At 43.9% G+C, this 17,701-nt stretch overlaps 1 protein-coding gene across 2 annotated transcripts in view; it reads right to left on the bottom strand.

Moving 5' to 3' along the window:
* Positions 1-17,701, bottom strand: part of OPRM1 (opioid receptor mu 1) — a 268,289-nt gene that overhangs the window by 165,543 nt on the left and 85,045 nt on the right. Inside the window, exons 1-3 of one of the 2 annotated variants that reach the window (XM_073627844.1) lie at positions 16,102-16,690; positions 15,928-15,996; positions 15,810-15,834 (exon numbers count right to left, since the gene is read on the bottom strand). The exons of the other annotated variant lie outside the window; for it this stretch is intronic. The gene's annotated coding sequence lies outside the window, so the exon portion shown is untranslated. Of the gene's footprint in view, positions 1-15,809; positions 15,835-15,927; positions 15,997-16,101; positions 16,691-17,701 lie in introns of those variants that run through there. 2 annotated transcript variants of the gene reach the window in all.

The raw sequence follows: 17,701 nt of genomic DNA, 5'->3' as shown, positions 1-17,701 counted from the left end.
AGAAGAGGATGGAGACCCCTATAAGCCGACATATGGGCCTCCATCATCAATTTAATGACCATCTTATGCACTTTTATGCTTTGGAACACTTTCCCCCAAATGAAAGAGGGGGCAATTATGACAAAATTCTGCTACAGCGTGAAACCAAATGGATTGTTACTCTCAATGCTCTAAAACATCCAGGCCTAAATGACACCTTGAGTTACAAACCTTTTTTATAATTTCTTTTTTATTTATTTTTTATTTTCATTTATATTTTTATTTTATACAAAAATATGACAAATTTTCTCCCTTTTTTTTTTTTTTTTTTTTTTTTTTTTGCATTATATACTATACACATTATTTGATGGTTTATCTAACCTAATCATCAATACTAATATTATTGATTTAAAATGTGGCAGGAGTTCTTGCTTCTTCCTTGGTTTTCTCCCTCCATAATATTTGGCATGTACGGGCACCCCGGGTACCTGATCATTCATTTCCTAATCAATGTCTTGATTGCTCGGTTGCCCCCTTTTTTAGACGTCTCACGCGGCGGTTTTCTTTATACCTCAGATTGATCCGTGCATACGTTATTGATTAATTCATTTAATTAGTGACAGTGTATTTGAGGGCCTTTCCAAATTCAGACCATCTCTACATAATGCCCAATTTTGGTTACGTAGTAGCCATATGAGTGTAGTGATTTCCAACTTAATTGCATTTATCGATTACAATATAACTCTATTGCTGCTCTCTTCTCTTTTGAGTCTTGCGAGCCTTCGTACTACCAGATTTAGGACTTAGGATCTTTAAAGATGGCCGCGTACCTATTTGCCAGTACTTGACGTCATTTATGCGACTCCATGTACGGGCGGCGGAGGTGTGCGCATGCGCGAGCGTCTCTTCTGTGTCCGCAGCGTGACGACGAGTCAGACGTCGTCACGCTGGAGGGTTTTAAAAGCGGGGCTTCATTCCCCGCCAATCTCTGTCAGTTCCTGTTTGACACATGGGGCAGAGATATCTCCCGGACGGGCCACTCTAGTTCAACAACGAATCAGTAAGTCTAGGTTTTTTTTTTTTTTTTTTTTTTTTGCTTTCTACATTCAATATGCACTTTTAAATATCGATGTTACTTAGAGACACCATTCCAATATCTCTTCAAATGTACATTTTTTAGGTTCTTTTGCGGTCAGTCTGCAGCAATACCTCCAGGTCCAGCTCAGCCAACAGCTGTGGATGGATGTATACCGCCCCCTCTGCGTTTGCTATTCCACTGCGTTTTTAGAACCATTTTTCTACTTTGGTTAGCAATTTTGCAATCTACCATCTTTTGGATGTAATTTTCTTTTCATCCTGAATTGATTCTATTGAGGTATTGCTGGATTGAATTTATTTGATATTCATATAGAAGTATCATCGCTAATTATTTAAACCACTTAGACTTACCTTTTTTTCATTTTCTTCCTTTTTTTCTCTCTTCCAAAGAAGAGCTTATATTCAAAGATTTTTATCTCTCTCTGCATGCCGCCTTAGTGAGGTGAGAATCAAGGAGGAAGTATTTTGCCATTACACAATGTCCATGTGATTTGTAGACTTCTTTATACAGGTAAGCTCCTTTGAGCTGAATGATGATAATGCAAAAAATTTTTTTTTTTTTTTTTTTTTTTTTTTTTTTTTTTATATACAATGTTTTTTACACAGATGCAGACCGAATTACTAGATTTATTTTGCATATTGTCTATACTCTAATATTATGATTGCATGAGGTATAAGCAGATATGTATATGTATGATTTATGGATATTCTTTCTATTTCTTATAGTTGACCTTAATATCACAAATATATCTCCTGAAGAAGCTTATGCAAGCGAAACATGTTGAGAAAGTGGTATTAATTTGTAAATCAAAGGGTTACCTTTTTTTTTTCCCCCACCCCCCTTCTCCTTTTTATATTGTATATTGTCTTTGATCATGTCTGTTTCCTTTTATAAGATTGTCTAATAAAATATGATTTTATGATATGTTGGATACATTACCTGACTCAAGCACCGTTAAAAGTCCCTGAGGACCATACATTGGCCTCAATGTCCCTCTCTTACATTTAAATTGAGCTACCTTTCAGTTCCTTCCTCCCCCACCGTGAGGCCCACGACTCACGCTGCTGGCTCTGCACAGAAGCCCAGCCCCTCCCTCAGAGATCACTCCACAGCAGGAGTCAGGAGGGGGGCGGCGCCGCGGAATACAGAGACCTGTACAGACTAGGAGGAGAGACTGCAGTCATCATCAAATAAAAAAAAAGTCTGCGGCGGCCGCGAACACTGCAAGCACCGCTCAAGTCATTGCAAGTCAAATAGCCCAAGTCAAAGTCAAGTCGCAAATCATTAGTGACAAGTCAAAGTCAAGTCGAGTCATTTATTTAATTTTGTCAAGCAAGTCGCAAGTCCTCAAACAGGTGACTCGAGTCTGACTCGAGTCAAGTCATGTGACTCGAGTCCCCCACCTCTGGTCTATAGTATGCCTGTAAAGTTGCACAAATTTCCCGTGTTTAGAACAGTCCCTGCACAAAATGACATTTCTAAAGGAAAAAAGTAATTGAAAACTATTCGCGGCTGTAATGAATTGTCGGGTCTCGGCAATACAGATAAAAGTCATTGAAAAAAACGCCATGGGGGTTCCCCCAAAAATCCATACCAGGCCCTTTCGGTCTGGTATGAATTTTAAGGGGAACCCCGAACCAAAATTTAAAAAAAATTTGCGTGGGGGTCCCCCCAAATTCCAAACCAGGCCCTTCAGGTCTAGTATAGATATTAAGGGGAACCCTGCGCCAATTAAAAAAAAATGTTTTGCCTATTCGGTATGTTCTGCTGAGAACCGAACTGGGGGGTGTTCGGCTCATCTCTACTGATCAGACTGCATGGCTGAGGACACTGATCAGACTGCACTGATGGGGACACTGATCAGGCTGCACTGATGGGGACACTGATCAGGCTGAGCTGATGGGGACACTGATCGGGTTGCACTGATGGGGACAAAGATCGGGCTGCACTGATGGGGGCACTGATCGGGCTGCATTGCTGGGGGCACTGATCAGGCTGCACTGCTGGGGGCACTGATCAGGCTGCACTGATAGGGACATTGATCAGGCTGCATTGCTGGGGACACTGATCAGGCTGCATTGCTGGGGACACTGATCAGGCTACATTGCGGGACACTGATCAGGCTGCACTGATGGGGACATTGATCAGGTTGCACTGATGGGGACACTGATCAGGCCCTTTCGGTCTGGTATGAATTTTAAGGGGAACCCCGAACCAAAATTTAAAAAAAATTTGCGTGGGGGTCCCCCCAAATTCCAAACCAGGCCCTTCAGGTCTAGTATAGATATTAAGGGGAACCCTGCGCCAATTTTTAAAAAAAATTTTGCCTGTTCGGTATGTTCTGCTGAGAACCGAACTGGGGGGTGTTCGGCTCATCTCTACTGATCAGACTGCATGGCTGAGGACACTGATCAGGCTGCACTGATGGGGACACTGATCAGGCTGCACTGATGGGGACACTGATCAGGCTGAGCTGATGGGGACACTGATCGGGTTGCACTGATGGGGACAAAGATCGGGCTGCACTGATGGGGGCACTGATCGGGCTGCATTGCTGGGGGCACTGATCAGGCTGCACTGCTGGGGGCACTGATCAGGTTGTGTGTGTATATATATATATATATATATATATATATATATATATACACACACACACACACAATTTTATTTTTGAGGTGGGGTCGGGAGTCCTGGGTGAGTTCCCATGCTTTTTTTCCCAGGACTTGACCCCCGGTTAGAACATCTGACTGCTGGATGGAGATAATCTGGAATCTTTTCATGCTATTTGGACCCCATAGGGCTGTTCATTTTTTGGCTCCCTAGACCCTATGACCACTTCTCCTGACAACTTATCAGCAATAACAGCTACAGCCTATACCTGCCACTGGAGGGAGCCTTGTTACCCTCATTCTGTTTACTCTATTATGTACTTACTGTACATTCATACATACACAGCCAAAGCTCCGCACTCTTATGTTGGTTCTGGCCCCTATTACATTGTCTTTACGTTTTGGTAATACGCACTTTTGTTGTTGTATTCTTTTTCTTGTACATGATGTGCTAGTATGCATAGTACTCTTCAAAAGGGTCCTCAGAATTAGCGTGCTATGTTTTGAAAATGATACTGTGATTACTTGTACGTCATTATACTGTTCTTTTTTCTGCAATATAATTGTTAAAATTTAATAAAAATGACAATACAAAAATAAAGGATTGCAAAACATCCTGTTCAATCATGAACCCTAATTTGTTTTTTACACTTTTTTGAGAAAAAAAAAAACTTTTTTACAAGACACTTAAGTGCATCCGGGAACAAGAAGTGTTTTATATATTGCAAGAAGATTTGAACATAACAGACTGTAAGGTATGGTCATGCATAAAGAACCTTTTCTAAGGTAAAACATTTTCAATAACAACATTCATAGAATGTTCCAGAAGGGTGCTTCCTACCTTTGTGATGAACGATTCCACCAGTGCAGGGGGTTGAAAATTTAAACCCTAAGCATCATAATTTGGTCTTTGGCAGTTTCTATTATTTGTCGTTCCTGTAAATTAACTAAAGCTGGCCAAAACATGATCAAAATTCAGCTGGTTCATCAGAAACTGGCAGAATTTCAGTCTGTGTGGCCACTGTGGATGAACAGAATTCAGTCTATTGATCAATTTCAGTTTAACAATTCAATTGGTATTTTCTCTCTTAATCAGCACTCCGGGCAATGGGCTACAGCGCTCATCAGTGTATTATGACAATGGGGAAGTCTCCCTGCTGTCAGATAACAGAGACACGGCTGGGAGGATTCCTCCATCCACCTGGACTTGTGGATTGGTTCTTTTTTTTTGTTCAACCCTGTGATTGAACAAAAAAAGCTGACTCATGTATGGCCAGCCTAACATGTTTGCAGATACTTTGAAACTGGACTAGAAAGATTTACATAAACAGGCATAAGATAAACAAGGTTTCATATCATATGCAAGCATGAAGCAGAATTATGGTCTCATTTACAGCTTTATTGTGAAACCTAGGGAATTTAGAAATGTATTCTAAACAGTACCATATAAAGACATATAATTTCTTTGATTGGTCTACAATGTAACTAAAGATGGTAAACACAGTGTTTTTGGTTTACTTCGCCATCTAGTACCACTGATTTTCTTAAAGTGATTGTAAAGGATCGTTTTTTATTTTTTTTTAAATAACAAACATGTCATACTTACCTCCACTGTGCAGCTCGTTTTGCACAGAGTGGTCCCCTGGCAGCTCTCGCGGCTCCTCCCCGCATCAGATAACTCCCCTAGGAGAAGCGCTCTCCCGAGGGGGTTACCTTGCGAGTGCACTCCCGAGTCCAGCATTTGCGTCTACAAACACAAATGCCGGACTCTGCCCCCCCCCCCAGCGCCCGCGTCATTGGATTTAATTGACAGCAGCCGGAGCGCTGCTATCAATCTATCCAATAAAGAGCCGGCAACCTGTGGAGAGTGGGACGCCGAGGAGATGAAGGGGGTCAGGTAAGTAAAACAGGGGGCTGGGGGAGGCGGTGACTGCCAGGTGTTTTTTCACCTTAACCTCCCTAGCGGTATTCCGGAGTGTGGCTCGGGGTGAATTTTCAGTACCAAAACTGTGTGTGAGAGCTGTATCTCTGCTTTATCTATCACAGTGCCGAGCTCCGTTCCCTGCGAGCGCTGCGACACATGGGGACGGAGCCCGACTCCAAATTCAAAAAGTTAAAAACACACAATACATACAGTACACTGTAATCTTACAGATTACATTACTGTATCACATTATTTCACATCCCTTTTGTCCCTAGTGGTTTGTTCAGTGCCCTGCCTGCAGTTTTCTATTATATATACTGTTCTTTCTGTCTGGATACTGGAGATTGTCCATAGCAACCAAAAAGTGTCCCTTTACATGAAAAGCGATTTTAGACCAGCTAGAAAACAGCAATAACAAATTAGAATCACTTGCAGAATTGAGCAATAGTGATTTGTGGGGAAATTCGTCCTCAAACACTGAAAGTAACGACAGCAACAATTCTGCAACTGAGCAAATTTCAGTGTTTTTGATTTTATTAGATTATTGAATATTTTTTGTTTTTATTGTATTATTATTTGTTATAATTATTTATAGTTATTTATTATATTATATTATAATTTATGATTTCTTGTTTCAAACTTCATCATACCCGGGCTGTCTAATAGACTCTTGTTTGGACAGATACAGGCCTACAATATGAAACACCAAATTTCCATGCAAAACATTGTACTGCTTTCAGCATCAAAAATCTGACATAATCATACCACCAGGGAGGTTATTGCATAGGATGCATTAAGGTGAAAAAACACAAGGGTTTACAACCCCTTTAAGTCTAGGGAGCTTTCCACACCCTTGACCCTGAGTGCAGATCTCACATTATTTTACTACTCAGGGCTTAACCTCTTCTATGTACTTGTGATTAGGGATGAGCCGAACACCCCCCGGTTCGGTTCGCACCAGAACCTGCGAACGGACCGAAAGTTCGCACGAACGTTAGAACCCCATTGACGTCTATGGGACTCGAACGTTCGAAATCAAAAGTGCTCATTTTAAAGGCTAATTTGCATGGTATTGTCCTAAAAAGGGTTTGGGGACCCGGGTCCTACCCCAGGGGACATGTATCAATGCAAAAAAAACTTTTAAAAACGGCCGTTTTTTCGGGAGCAGTGATTTTAATGATGCTTAAAGTAAAAAAAAAAAAAGTGAAATATTCCTTTAAATATCGTACCTGAGGGGTGTCTATAGTATGCCTGTAAAGTGACGCGTGTTTCCCGTGTTTAGAACAGTCCCTGCACCAAATGTCATTTTTAAAGGAAAAAATCTCATTTAAAACTGCTTGCGGGTTTAATGTAATGTCGGGTCCTGGCAATATGGATGAAAATCAGTGAGACAAACGGCATGGGTACCCCCCAGTCCATTACCAGGCCCTTTGGGTCTTGTATAGATATTAAGGGGAACCCAGCACCCAAATTAAAATAAGGAAAGGTGTGGGGCCACCAGGCCCTATATACTCTGAACAGCAGTATACAGGCTGTAGGTTTGTTGTTAAGTAGAATCTCTTTGTAATTTTGAATGGGTACATTTTTAACGTGTTTAGCTCCAGCCAAAAAATCTTTTTTAAGCTTTTTGGAAAACATAGGGAAGGGTTATCACCCCTGTGACATTTGTTTTGCTGTCTTTCCTCCTCTTCAGAAGATTTCACCTCACTTTTTGTCCCAATGGATTGGAAAGCATCAGTGGAAAAGAGAAATGTTTTTCCCATATTAACTCTTACAGGAGAGAATTTCCCTTCCTAGGGGTAGATTTCACTTCCTGTTGTCTCCTTCCGTTTGCAAGTAGGAGTCGTTTGTAAGTTAGTTGTTTGAAAGTAGGGTCCTGCCCTATATACTCAGCAGAAATTTGGGCCTTAGGTGTTGCTGTGGCCACAACACTGTAAGCCCTCACAGGGCTCTGCTGTGAAATATTAGATCAAGAATTGTAATTACATGCCCCTGTTGAACAGGAGCTGAAAAATTAGGCCTTAGGCACTGGTGCCACAACACTGCAACCCCTCACAGACACTCTAGTTGGAATGCAGGAACGAGACCTGCTGCAAAGTATTGCATCAAAAATTGTAATTACACGCCCCTGTTAAACAAGGGCTGAAAAACTGGGCCTTAGGCACTGGTGCTGGTGCCACAACACTGCAACCCCTCACAGACACTCTAGTTGGAATGCAGGAACGAGCCCTGCTGCAAAGTATTACATCAAAAATCGTAATTACACGCCCCTGTTAAACAGGGGCTGAAAAATTGTGCCTTAGGCACTGGTGGTGGCACCCAGAACCAAAAATGTTCTTACAAGCTATCAGCGTGATGATTGAGGAGGAAGAGGATAATTACTCAGGGATAGTCACTCAGCATCAGCATAGGCAGTCTTTGAAGGGATCTGAGATTTCAAAAAAAATTATTCGGTTACATCAGCATCAGGTGCTTGGTAGCTGGTGGTGATCCAAGACTCATTCATTTTTATGAAGGTCAGTCGATCGACCGAGTCAGAGGACAGACGCACCCTGTGATCGGTTACCACGCCTCCAGCAGCACTGAATGTGCGTTCCGAAAGAACGCTGGATGCAGGACAGGCCAGTAGTTCAATTGCATACTGTGCAAGCTCTGGCCAGTGATCCATCCTCAAGACCCAGTAACCCAGAGGATTTTCGGTGGGAAAGGTGTCCAAATCTGATCTTGCCCCTAGGTATTCCTGCACCATGTAAAACAGACGCTGGCGATGGTTGCTGGAACCGATCATACCTTGGGGCTGCGGACCAAAAAATTGTCTGAACGCATCGGTCAGACGGCCACCTTCTCCACCGCTCCTTCTTTGACTGACCGAAGCCTCAGCAACACGTTGTCCAGAAACAGGAGTTTGTAACCTCCCAGTCTCTGGGAACGCGTTGCACAGACCTTTCTGCAAGGCCTCCCGAAGATGTTTCATCCTCTGCTCCCTCTGCGATGGCAAGATAAGGTCCGCAACCTTACCCTTGTAACGTGGATCAAGGAGGGTTGCCAGCCAGTATTGGTCCTTCTCCTTGATACCACGAATACGAGGATCCTTACGCAGGCTTTGCAGGATCAGGGAGGCCATGCAGCGTAGGTTTGCTGAGGCATTCGGTCCGAAGTCCTCTGGGTCACTAAGGACGACATGGTCCGCAGCCACCTCCTCCCAGCCACGTACAAGTCCATGTGTTTCTTGGGACTGATCCCTTAAAGACTGCTGCTGATGCTGAGTGCCAGGCTCCACCTCCATACTGACACAATCTTCCTCCTCCTCCTCTTCCTCCTCGTCCTCTTCCTGTGTGATCGGCGGGCACGCAGGAACACTGTCTGGATAAAGGGGGCCTTGAGAGCTAAGGAAGTCCTACTCTTCCTGCCTCTGTTCTGCCTCAAGTGCCCTGTCCATTATTCCACGCAGCGTGTGCTCCAACAGGTGGACAAGGGGGACAGTGTCACTGATGCATGCACTGTCACTGCTCACCATCCTCGTGGCCTCCTCAAATGGTGACAGGACAGTGCATGCATCCCTGATCATGGCCCACTGGCGTGGGGAAAAAAAACCAAGCTCCCCTGACCCTGTCCTGGTGCCATAGTCGCACAGGTACTCATTGATGGCCCTCTGCTGCGTGTGCAGCCGCTGCAGCATGGCCAACGTTGAGTTCCACCTGGTGGGCATGTCACAGATTAGGCGGTTCTTGGGCAGGTTAAACTCCTTTTGGAGGTCCGTCAGCCGAGCACTGGCATTATATGACCGGCGGAAATGCACACAGACTTTCCTGGCCTGCCTCAGGACATCCTGAAAGCTCGGGTACCTGCCCAAGAACCGCTGCACCACCAAGTTAAGGACGTGAGCCAAACAGGGCACATGGGTCATTTGTCCCTGTCGGAGGGCAGAGAGGAGGTTGGTGCCATTGTCGCAAACCACCATTCCTGCCTTAAGTTGGCGTGGCGTCAACCACCTCTGAACCTGCCCCTGCAGAGCTGACAGAACTCTACCCCAGTGTGGCTCCTGTCCCCCAAGCACACCAGCTCAAGCACCGCATGGCATCTTTTGGCCTGCGTACTTGCGTAGCCCCTTGAACGACTACGGAGCACCGCTGGTTCCGAGGAAGAGGCCATGGAGGAAGAAGAAGAGGAGGGGGTGGAGGAGAGAGGTGTGTCACAATCATTAGCATTTTGGAGGCGTGGTGGCGGAACAACCTCCAACACTACTGCACCTTGTCCTGCATCCTTCCCAGCTGCCAGCAGAGTCACCCAATGCGCCGTGAAACTCAGGTAACGTCCCTGTCCATGCCTGCTGGACCATGAGTCAGCGGTAATATGCACCTTACCGCTGACCGCCCTGTCCAGCGAGGCATGGACATTGCCTTCCACATGCTGGTAGAGAGCCGGAATTGCCTTCCGTGAGAAAAAGTGGCGTTTGGGTACCTGCCACTGAGGAACCGCACATTCCACAAACTCACGGAAGGGGGCAGAGTCTACCAACTGAAAAGGCAGCAGTTGAAGTGCTAGCAATTTTGCCAAGCTAGCATTCAACCGTTGGGCATGTGGATGGCTGGGAGCAAACTTCTTTTGGCGGTGCAGCAGCTGGGGCAGGGAAATTTGCCTGGTACAATCTGACGTCGGTGTACCAAAATCAGATTGCCCACAAGTACGTGGCTGTGACACACCTAATTCTACACCTTCATTCCTCTCAGTGCAGGTCTCAGAGAGGACTGAAGGTCTAGTGGGGTTGGAAATTTCAGCTGATGAGGAGCAAGCAGAGGTCCTCTTTGTTCTTTGGTGTGGGTCTTTTAGATACGCTTGCCAACGAACTGCATGGCAGGTCAACATATGTCTGGTCAAGCATGTGGTACCCAAGCGGGAGATGTTTTGGCCACGCGAGATACGCTTGAGACATATGTTGCAAATAGCAGCAGTGCGATCTGATGCACTCGTCTCAAAAAAGGCCCACACCAAAGAACTTTTTGAATAACGCGCAGAGACTGCAGCGCCCTGCACATGTGGAGCTTTGGGGTGTGATGCAGTCAATGTGCTGCCCTTAGGCTGGCCCCTGGAGGGCATCCTGCCTCGTTGGTGATGTGCCGCCTCCTCCTCCTCCTCCTCCTCCTCCTCTCTCCTATCAGGCACCCACGTTGAGTCAGTGACCTCATCATCCCCTCCCTCCTCATCACTGGAGCAAACCTGGCAGTATGCTGCAGCAGGGGGAGCATGACTGCCAGATTGCTGTCCTTCTTGGGCACCCCCTCTGTCCGTGCTCGTGTTACTGCCTTCATCGAGCTCAGTATCATCATCAGAGCCTTCCAAACGCTGGACATCCTCCTGGAGCATGTACCCAACACTGTGGTCAAACAGTTCGAGGGACTCCTCAGGAGGACATGGTGGGGCTAGGGAAGGAGTCACTGATGACATTGAGCCAAGGGAAGAGGCCGCTGCTTTGCCAGACAAAGTACCCTGGGCATGGGTGAGAGAGGATGAGGAGGATGAGGTCGGCTTGGTCATCCACTCGACCAAGTCTTCCGCATGTTGCGGCTCAACATGGCCAGCTGCCGAAAAAAAGGCCAAGCGTGTCCCATGGCCACGTGCTGATGAGGATGCACCGTCTCCACGACCAGCACTAGACACAGAGCCTGCTTGCCCTCTCTTATTGGCTTGTGACTGTCTGCCTCTCCTTCTTGGCCTTCCAGACATACTAATGGCCTGTAGCTGCACTAAGCTGGGATATATATATATATATATATATATATATATATATATATATGTACTGATACTGCAGCTAGCAAAATCAACTGCCTGCCTGTAGTATGAGAACACCACCAACCTTCTACAGGTAGCTTTAGCTGAACACTGTGAGGTGGACGCACCCCACTAACTTGTAGGTTTAGCTGAACACTGTGAGCAGGGTGCACCTCACTAACTTGTAGGTTTAGCAGAACACTGTGAGCAGGACGCACTGCACTAACTGTAAATAGTCTAGCTGCCTGACTGTGGTACTAATAGGATCAAAAGAACACCAGCAATTTTCTTTAAAATACTGTAACAAGACAAGCCTGCCTGTCAGTAAGAAGATAACAGGAACGGATCTAGCTGAACACTGTGAGCAGGACGCACCCCACTAGCTTGTAGGTTTAGCTGAACACTGTAAGGTGGACGCACCCCACTAACTTGTAGGTTAAGCTGAACACTGTGAGCAGGACGCACCCCACTAACTTGTAGGTTTAGCAGAACACTGTGAGCAGGACGCACTGCACTAACTGTAAATAGTCTAGCTGCCTGACTGTGGTACTAATAGGATCAAAAGAACACCAGCAATTTTCTTCAGGTAGCTGTATTTACTATAACAAGACAAGCCTGCCTGTCAGTAAGAAGATAACAGGAACAGATCTAGCTGAACACTGTGAGCAGGACGCACCCCACTAGCTTGTAGGTTTAGCTGAACACTGTGAGGTGGACGCACCCCACTAACTTGTAGGTTTAGCTGAACACTGTGAGCAGGACGCACCCCACTAACTTGTAGGTTTAGCAGAACACTGTGAGCAGGACGCACTGCACTAACTGTAAATAGTCTAGCTGCCTGACTGTGGTACTAATAGGATCAAAAGAACACCAGCAATTTTCTTCAGGTAGCTGTATTTACTGTAACAAGACAAGCCTGCCTGTCAGTAAGAAGATAACAGGAATGGATCTAGCTGAACACTGTGAGCAGGACGCACCCCACTAGCTTGTAGGTTTAGCTGAACACTGTGAGGTGGACGCACCCCACTAACTTGTAGGTTTAGCTGAACACTGTGAGCAGGACGCACCCCACTAACTTGTAGGTTTAGCAGAACACTGTGAGCAGGACGCACTGCACTAACTGTAAATAGTCTAGCTGCCTGACTGTGGTACTAATAGGATCAAAAGAACACCAGCAATTTTCTTCAGGTAGCTGTATTTACTGTAACAAGACAAGCCTGCCTGTCAGTAAGAAGATAACAGAAACGGATCTAGCTGAACACTGTGAGCAGGACGCACCCCACTAGCTTGTAGGTTTAGCTGAACACTGTGAGGTGGACGCACCCCACTAACTTGTAGGTTTAGCTGAACACTGTGAGCAGGACGCACCCCACTAACTTGTAGGTTTAGCAGAACACTGTGAGCAGGACGCACTGCACTAACTGTAAATAGTCTAGCTGCCTGACTGTGGTACTAATAGGATCAAAAGAACACCAGCAATTTTCTTCAGGTAGCTGTATTTACTGTAACAAGACAAGCCTGCCTGTCAGTAAGAAGATAACAGAAACGGATCTAGCTGAACACTGTGAGCAGGACGCACCCCACTAGCTTGTAGGTTTAGCTGAACACTGTGAGGTGGACGCACCCCACTAACTTGTAGGTTTAGCTGAACACTGTGAGCAGGACGCACCCCACTAACTTGTAGGTTTAGCAGAACACTGTGAGCAGGACGCACTGCACTAACTGTAAATAGTCTAGCTGCCTGACTGTGGTACTAATAGGATCAAAAGAACACCAGCAATTTTCTTCAGGTAGCTGTATTTACTGTAACAAGACAAGCCTGCCTGTTAGTAAGAAGATAACAGAAACGGATCTAGCTGAACACTGTGAGCAGGACGCACCCCACTAGCTTGTAGGTTTAGCTGAACACTGTGAGGTGGACGCACCCCACTAACTTGTAGGTTTAGCTGAACACTGTGAGCAGGACGCACCCCACTTACTTGTAGGTTTAGCAGAACACTGTGGGCAGGACGCACTGCACTAACTGTAAATAGTCTAGCTGCCTGACTGTGGTACTAATAGGATCAAAAGAACACCAGTAATTTTCTTTAAAATACTGTAACAAGACAAGCCTGCCTGTCAGTAAGAAGATAACAGGAACGGATCTAGCTGAACACTGTGAGCAGGACGCACTGCACTAAATGTAAATAGTCTAGCTGCCTGACTGTGGTACTAATAGGATCAAAAGAACACCAGTAATTTTCTTCAAAATACTGTAACAAGACAAGCCTGCCTGTCAGTAGGAATATAACAGGAACGGATCTAGCTGAACACTGTGAGCAGGACGCACTGCACTAAATGTAAATAGTCTAGAAGATAACAGGAACGGATCTAGCTAAACTGAATACAGTGTATATATATATATATATATATATATATGCAACACCTGGGATGCATATATATACACAATACACTTTAAGTGCAGCTAACTGACTGACTGTCCTGCCTAATCTAGCTAACTCAAATGAAATGACACTGTCTCTCTCTCTCTCTAAGCACACCGGAACACACTGCACAGGGCCGCCGTGCAGGCGGCCTTATATAGTGTGGGGCGTGTACTAAATCCTCTGAGCCATAATTGGCCAAAGCCTCCTTGGCTTTGGCCAATTATGGCTCTCTGTTAAGGCGGCGCTGTGATTGGCCAAGCATGCGGGTCATAGTGCATGCTTGGCCAATCATCAGCAAGCAATGCACTGCAATGCCGCAGTGAATTATGGGCCGTGACGCGCCACACGAATTTGGCGCGAACGGCCCATATCGTTCGCAATTCGGCGAACGATCGAACAGCCGATGTTCGAGTCGAACATGGGTTCGACTCGAACACGAAGCTCATCCCTACTTGTGATGAATGTTATCAAATTTGCTAAGAAGCAAAATAAGTTACAGAAACTGACCATGATTTAAATAAATTGTAAAATTGTTATATACATTTACATAAAGTATGATCAGCTTAATTCTGTATTCTGAAAGCAAGGTATAGTTTGGCAATGCAGAGAATGATCTCAGATCTCAGTAAATCTCATGACTGAGAAGTACATTATCCCAATGCTTATTTTTATATTAGACTGCAAAGTGAATATTTGTTTTTTGCAAACAGATATGCATTTTCTGCTGTCTCCATGCACTTTTTCAGATTTCCAGGCTGTAAGGACTTAACCGCCTGATACCGTACTGTAGCCATACAAGTTGAGCAAAACAATTCTTGTGTGTTTGCAATTGAGTACTGTCTGTGATACTTTATAAAGTATAATTTCATAATTGTACTAGACAAAGGATCCAGAGCCACAAATGTCTTATTGAACTTAAGCCTCATACACACTACTATTTTCTGGGGTTAAACTAAAAAAAAAAAACCTGACAGCATTGGCCGGAAGCTGCTGTATTAACTATCCAACATTAGTACAGCGATCTCCCCTGCTGTTCTATTGTGTTCTGACTGGGGGACAGTGCCCCCACCAGAACACTCCAGTCAGCGCTCTCAGCCAATGGCTGATCGGGAGTCGGTCAGCAGGCCTTCTCTGGTCATGGCCCCTTGACAGAAGCCAGCCTAACCGGCTGCCGTACACACGGCCCGAATGCCACCCAACATTGTGTTCTAGGCTTTAGATGGAGGTGGCCTATCAGAACATGTGGAAAATGATTTGGAAGATGTAGAAATCTCATCTTAAAGTGCTGCTGCAACTGATTTCAAACTCACAAAAGGAAAAGGCCTAACTGACCAGTAAATTACAGACTCTGCAGATGCACAACAGAGCAGGACATTACAGATTTCTCAGAAGGAGAGCTTGAAGAAGGCTTGTCTGCATACAATATTTTTTTCTACAGTTTTTGGAGGCATATGAGAATGTGAAGTACCAGGTTCATTATGTTAGGAATCAATCACACTCCCATGTCTCCCTGTGTCATCACCCATAATTTCCTTTAGGCTGGGTTCAAACTATTGCGAATCGGATGCTGCTTTTCGCCGAATCCAATTTGCATGTCAGGAGATTGTGACCGGCTCTCAATGGAGCCGGTTCACATATCTCCGGAGCAGCTCTGGAGAAAATTGCACAGGAATCCTGTGCATCTTCTGGTCCATTTCAGGTCCGAATTCAGCCAAACATTCGGATCCAAATCGGACCTGAAATTGGACCCCTGCTGTGAGCCACTCCTTACTGCAGTGTGAACCCAGCCTTAAACATGCCTGTTTATTCACCAGGTCACTGATAGACAAACTCAAGACTGCAGATTGTGCTAAGTTTGACATATTTAAAAGTTTTTGCAATCACAATTTTTGCTGATCAGGAGCTGATCCTTTTTCAAATAGTCCTTTTTTGGCATCCTGTAATCTCCTTTGTTAATAATCTTTGCATTTTTTCCTTTTGCTGCACCTCTTCACTTTTCTCACCTTTTTTAGAAGATGTGAGCATCACCTATTGATAAAGCATAACATACTATTAATAAAAATGCATATTAAAAAAAAATATAGAATTGTAGTAGGCGTTTTTAAAAATGTTGGTACTTACAAAGGCTATGCTTTAACACTGTTAGGTGGCAAGGGACTCTTCTCTGTCTTGTGCTTGGATTCCCGCCTGCTAAAGGAATTTGAGTTTGTAAAAAAGAAAAAAAATTAACATTACTAGGCTTTTTAAAGGGTGAAAATTTTTTGGGCTCAAGTTAGGAAAATGTGGTATGCTTACCTCAAACAAAGGCTCCATGTTGTCAACTTTTGGAGGATATGTCTGTGTTACTACTTGCTTGCACGTTGACTTAAAGATGGCATCAATAATAGGGTAATGCTGCTGGAGAACATCAATGTGTTATACAGTATGTTGCTTGGTAAGCATTGACTTGGGGATGGCATCAGGAATAGGGCAGTGCTGCAGGGATGACTGGAGGACATCACTGTGTTATATGGTTGACATTTGTTGGCAGGGAAATGGGCTCAGGAATTATTCTGTTGCCATTTCCGATGTTTCCAAATATTACGATACCTACTAGATTTTTAGACTTTGCAGATTTAGGTTTGCAAAACCTTGCAGAAAAATTGATATATGATCAATAATGAACAGAAAACACTAACTGTGAACATGAAAGCGTAATACTTAACATAAATGATCCCCTACCCCACACTTGCTAAAAGTGAACCCCCCAAAAAAATGTAATACAAAATAATTAAGAATAAATTATTATTATGTGCATATATCCATGGCTGTTGCGTTAAACCCCCCTTTTAGATATCTCAAATTGAACATAAATAATGACCATAAATGTAAATGCAGCACTGTGCATTCATACAAAATTCAACAATAAAAATAAAGTGCCAGTAAAGTGCAAATAACAAATAGACCTAGTGTCCAGTGTACAAATTACACACACGACCATCCAATCAATTGTCAGTATCATCAAAAGTATCCACAAATCCTTTTCCAATTCACCGTGCTAATAAATGTAAAAACAGAATGTCTGTCTGTTGGGGAGTAGTGGAACACAAATTCGCCAATGTGTCAGTATTGAAGAGTGACTGGATGTTTATTAGCACTGTGAATTGGAGTTTCAAGGACTTCTGAATATTTATGATCACTGTGTCTCTGGATTGAATAGTCAAGTGTCTTCTGTATACTGGATACTTGGGGTGTTTGTTATTTGCACTTGCACTCTTTGCATGTTGTTTGTATTGTTGAATTATATATGAATGCACATAGCTGCATATGAATTCATATTTGGAGTTGTGATTTATATTTGATATGAATTCACCTTTAAAATATTTACTGTGAACAGTTTTCATTTGCAGCCAGCAGGTGGAGTGTTTGCTACTTGTTTTAGTAGTTTCAAAAAAAAAGGGTATGCTTTTTAATTTCTAGTTAATACTTAATAAAATGAGTTTGGATTTTCTAGTTCATTTACTAAAGGTGACTGCCTAAATCAGACAATGACATATCCCAGCATTAGCAAAAAGTAAGTGAATGATCTACAAAATTATATCATTCTTACTATGTCCTAGAATATGATTTGTAAATTTTTCCTTAAGTATCCCAGACAGTACTCAATTTTCCTTAGTCAAAAATTGACATTGCTTTAGCCTTTCCTGGTTCACTTTAGTAAAAATGGCCTCAAAAATCACACAAATCACAGCACTATCAATCTAGAAATGAGCAACCCAAATAGGGTATATAATTTTTACTGTGCTCTAGCTCAGCATATAGCTTGTTAATCACTCAAATATTAATAATACTGTAGGATTTTCTATTTTACATACTAGAGAGATGCCCCTCGTTCCCTGCAAACCCCACCAAATGT

The sequence above is a fragment of the Aquarana catesbeiana genome, linkage group LG04 (assembly GCF_042186555.1).
Source record: "Aquarana catesbeiana isolate 2022-GZ linkage group LG04, ASM4218655v1, whole genome shotgun sequence".
NCBI lineage: Eukaryota > Metazoa > Chordata > Amphibia > Anura > Ranidae > Aquarana > Aquarana catesbeiana.
This window is presented reverse-complemented; position numbering and strand designations above follow the sequence as displayed.